Below are 5596 nucleotides of genomic sequence, written 5' to 3' on the forward strand. Positions count from 1 at the left end.
CTATGTATCTATCTATCTCTCTATCTATCTATCTCATATCTATCTATCTATCTATCTATCTATCTATCTATCTATCTATCTATCTATCTCATATCTATCCATCTCATATCTATCTATCCATCTATCTATCTGTTTTTTTTTCTTATATTTGTATTCTTTTTTTGGTTTTGCTGATCAACCTATATTTTGGTCTGTTGTCTTTTGCAGCACATTGTACACAATCATCCTTATCTTACATGTTGTATGTAATACACGTTATCAATGGAAAAAATTTTTTACACAAAAATAACTATTAAAATCAATAAAAGATGATGGTTTGATTTGCCAGGGCTTGTTGTATTTCTGTATCTGTATGTTCAGTTGCCCAGGAGTAATTGATGCACTATAGTAAGGAAGGAGGGCCCCAAAGCTACCGTAAATTAAAATGTGTCCCCTTTTACACCCCTTCCAACCAGAGTCAAAGCAGGGCTTTCCTGTACGTGAAGAAAGTTTTAGTTTGCTCTCATAGCCCGTTATCTAAATACCCTAGTCATGGCAGAATGGCATGTTGGCGTGTTATTACCTGGGACACATGCCCTGCCTACCATATCAGGTGCATAATACCTTCCCCATTTCTCCAGTGTTGAATGAGATTTGAAGAGAAGGGTAAAAATGTCACCTCTCTACCTATTAGGGTATCTGCACATAGCAAATGGGATGTGAATCTACCGGTAGGTGTGCAACCCATGCCAAATTCCACCATAACAACATGCCCTTAAAGGAGTTGTACCAATCTAAAGAACGAGGGTCCCATTTCCTCTCTCCTTTTCATTGTGGGTTCGCTGCACTCCCCACAGCAAGGAGGAGATTGAATGGAGCGGCAGTCACACATGTGCAGTACCACTTCATTGATTTTCAATAGGACTGCCATAGATAGTGAAGTGTGCTACTGCTGCTTCATTCACTGCGAGTAGGTGTAACGGCCCCACATTGATGAAAAGTGGGAGCACAGGATGCCACTCTCCGGATCAGTGGAGGTCTCAGCGGTAAGTCCTATAAATAGGTGATAAAAGTACTGTACATTGTGGTACTGCAGAGTACCGTAGAGAGATCCTAGACACAAGGCACACGTTGAGGAGCTGGGAGGGTAGAGTGGTCACTTGTCATGGTCGCATTTACCAGACTCCCTCCCAGAGGGACACATGTAGCCTCAGCCAGAGCAGCACTGGGCCTCCTCTGTATCTCAGGTCCCTGGGAATGGTCAGGGCCTGGAAAAACTTTACTAAACATAAGTTCCAGAGCATGGTACAGTTTACACAGAATTAGCGGTGCAGGTAAAGAAGTAGGCTTAGGAGTACCTCCACCCGGTGATCCAAGACTTTAGGACGGCCGGATGTTAAAAAACAAATGGGTGTACCTCCACCCGGTGATCCCAGACTTCAGGATGGCCAAATGTGAAAACAAATGGGTGTACCTCAACGTGGTGATCCCAGGCTTCAGGACAGCCAGGTAGGAAAAATAATCACGTAGTACCTCTGCACTCGGCCTGGCTGTATGCACCTTCTCTTGCTCACGCCCTCTCTCTCTCTCTAAAGGGACTCACTCTGCTATGGTTGCTGTCACACAGGTAAACGGGAACCGCTCTTCCTCCTCCATTCTTCACTACATGTGGGTTGAAGGTACCCCCATATGGCTGGCACTCTCTCTCAGGAACCCAGAAGAAGTGGAGACTAAGACTTTTTTCCGCTCTCACACACTCCTATTCATATTCTCACTCATACCATGTGACAAGACACATTGATACATTGCAAGCATCTCCCAGGCTCATGCAAACACTTCCTCACTTGCTGCAGCTCTGCAATACACATAACAGAATGACAAGACACTTTTGCACGGCGCACCAAGACATGACATGTATGACATTTATGGAGGGGGCCAGGAATAGATTTTCTGGGCCACTACAGTACAACCCCTTTAAGGGGCTCTATAGCAGTGAGGTAACCTTTCTCTAAAACATCTTATCAAGATATTTTATGGTCTTGCCCCCAATCCTCCTAGGAAGCCCCCCAAAACACCATAAAAATATGGAAACATGAATGACAGAACTTTTAGGCGTGAGTTGGGGCGGATCAATGACTCCAAGTACATGTAGATCATACTAATTAATTATGTATTAATTAATTCATGCATAATTTCATTTTTGCATATATATTCATACCCTTACATCAAAATAATTCCAAGACTCCATGATAATTTTTTTTAATTAAGTCATATAACACAGAGATTTGTAGACACTCATAATATATCACAAGGTTCATATACAGAAGAGATGTTATATGTACAAACAATGAGGACTGTAAACTGTACATTGATTTGTGCTTTATGGTAAGGCACGGATTTGCTTGGATCTCGGCACATTACTTATGGCACATAGATTAAAACACTATTGACTTGACTTGAATTCACATAGTTAAAGGAGTTATAACAGATTACAAACTGCTTTCCTTCATGAACACTGCCGCTCCAGTGCAGTGGTTGTGTCCGGTATTGCAGTATTCAAGGAAATAGAACTGAGCTGCAATACCAGAGATCCCCAATGCACAGAGGAGGTGCCCACTTGTATTGAATAGTGGCGCCCACTTACTTGGCACTAGTGATGAGCGAACTTTTCAAAAGTTCAGTTCAGCTGGCTCTCTAAATTGTGGCAAAAAGTTCAGCTCAGTCTGAAGCAGTTTGAACCAAGCCTTCACCAATAATCCTAAAACTGGTGTATAACATGCTGGCAGTGGTATTTTGCTGGGTTCGGCCGAGATGAACCATCCGAGGTTCAAGTTCGCGCAGAGCTGAACTTTTAGCAAAGTTTGACCTGAAAAAAGTTCGACTGTTTCAGTTCTCTCAGCAGTACTTGACACACTATAAAAAGAGAAAAGCATCAGACTCAGCTTTCCCTCTATCAAGAGGGGGCTGGAGCAAGGGGTCCATAGGGGCCTGAAGGGGAAGACCGCATGACAGGGTGGGTAGGGAGCTATGAGGGTTAAATTAGAGGGGTGGGTGGATGATAGCTAGGAAGAAAGGAGTGAGTAATGGAAGCAGAAGGTGGGTGGGGGGGTCCTTGGAATCGGTTGAAATTGGTTTGGGAGGGAGTAATTATCAGCTGATAATACTCCCTCCTTTTGTTTTATTTGGTTGGTCTGGTGCGGTGGGACTCAGTAACGGGTAGGGGGGAGGGGGGGGCGGTCAATTCATCCCGGCCTAGATCTACATATGTTAGCTAGTGGTGCCCCCGAGCCTGTTGGTACGGTTGGGGGCAAGTTTCGTTTTATTAAGTATGTTAAGCACCAGATTTCTGTGGCTCCAAGGACCCCTCCCTCGTTTTATAGTGTGGGTTATACTGCGGTTATTTTTATTATGTTTACTGTTAAGTTTGTTAATATAATGGCTGCTGTGGCCAACTTATCCAAAAGAAATGTTGTGTCCGTGTTTTAATGCGTGGTAGGGGGTGGTTGGCTACAGTTGGGGATACTCTAACCTACCCGGGTCATGTGTCTGCTACACCGAACACTGAAGTTGTGCTACCCAGGCAGCAGAGCATTGGCAATCAGTATAGCAGTTGTCGGACCCCTATTCTTGCAAACCTCTTGAGTAGGAAGGATATGATTGCATAAGTGTACACACCTTTGTAAATAAGCATGAAATTATGTTTTAGTTTTACCAGCTATATTCATACACCTTGTAGATTGTTTAAAAGAACAAAAGAATGTAAAGGTTATGGAATGGGGATTCCCCATGAATGTGCTTTAATTACATATCACCAGCTATTAAATAATTGTTCCATAGTTGTAATTAAAATACAATTCATTATACATAAAAAAATAAAAAATATATAAAAACGGGTAAATGATCAATAAGACGAGTACAAAGGATATTAGAATGGAGGTTATTTCTCATTAATTACAAATAATAGCTTTTTCACTACCGCTAGTCTGAACCCCAGGATACCCCACGGGCATAGTGTAGCTCACATATAAGTTAAACATATAAGTGCTTCAATATTATACGTGAAGAATCATAAAAAACGGGAATTCACAGCTTCATGAATGGTGAATCAATGCCAGAAATGGTCAGATGTGGACAGACTTTCAGAAAATGAACATTGGGTGAAACAAAAAGCAGCCAAACAATGTACATGAAAGCAGTGACATCACTGATGATACAACAGATTAAGTTATATGGAAGGAGTGACATCATACAGAGGCATAAGCTAAAGCCTCCAGAGGAAATATGTAACAGTGCCCTTCATCTACTATATACCATTTATAATACTGGCAGAGGTGTAGCTGGGGTTTGTTGCACCCGGTGCAAAGATGCAGTTTGACACCCCCACCACCACCTGAAGGTTCCATTCAAGAGCCCCCATTGCTGAATTCTGTTAAAATGCAAGACACAATAATGCTGCATGCATTAAAATGTACTTTAACATAACAATAAATTAAAACAGCTTAAAGTGTAACTGTGCTTTCTAAAAAAACTTCCAGAAAAACGTGATAGGAATCAATGATGCTCAGCCTTGAGGTCAGAAGTATTTATTTCCATATATTAAGTCTTAGTGGGGCTCCTTTGGCCCTAATAACATTGGATACTCTCCATGGCATACTTTCTACTAATTTCTGGTACATTTCAGCTTGTATTTCCCTCGATTCATCCTGCAAACATCTGGCGAGTTCTCTCAAACAAGATTCATTGGCCTGTCTACAGTGGTGCAAGGAGTGTCATAATTGGAGAATTGAGCAATGAAAGGACCTTCTATGGAATGACAAATCACATAGAGGTACCTGGGTGTGGAGGATCCTGGGGAACACCTTTTGCCTGAGTGTGTTGTGCCAACAGTGAAGTACGGTGAAGGTTCTGTTAAGATCTGGGGATGTTTTGGGCATGGTGTCGGTCTATTGGTTGTAGTGGCAAGAACCATTAACACGGAGGTGTACCTTGTCCTTCTAAACATTAATGTGCTGCTGACAATGTGACAATACTCTGGGAATGGCCAGCTATACTTCCAAAAAGACAACACACCTTGTCATAAGTCCAGCGCTGTTTTACACTGGTTTGAGGATATGGATGTTCCACGATTGGACCGGCTGCGCAGAGTCCCGACCAGAACCTACTAAACATCTTTGGCACAAACTGGAATAACGAGTCAAGAAATATAAACAGAGTTTATCTTCTTTGGGAGAACGTGCAGGACATTTGCAGGATGAATTGAGGGACATACCAGTTGAAGTGTATCAGATGGCAGTACAAAGTATGCCACGGAGAGGATCTGATGTCATTAGGACCAAAGGACCCCACTAAGTATTAACAGATGGAAATAAATACTACTTTTGATTCTTCTTTGGGTGTCCAATTACTTTTGGTAGGATAGTGTATGTTCTCCTTGTGTTTACTTCGACTCCCTCTAGACACACTCTTCCCACACTCTGAGAAGAAACATATCAATTGTCTTCCTATGAAAACGGTTTTAATGTATGTGCATTTTAGATAGGAAATTTAGATTGCAAGCCTCAAATGGAACAAAGACTGAAGTGAATGACAGCAATCTGTTCCCAGCTCTGCAGAATAT

This window comes from Eleutherodactylus coqui, chromosome 13, assembly GCF_035609145.1.
Source record: "Eleutherodactylus coqui strain aEleCoq1 chromosome 13, aEleCoq1.hap1, whole genome shotgun sequence".
Classification (NCBI taxonomy): domain Eukaryota; kingdom Metazoa; phylum Chordata; class Amphibia; order Anura; family Eleutherodactylidae; genus Eleutherodactylus; species Eleutherodactylus coqui.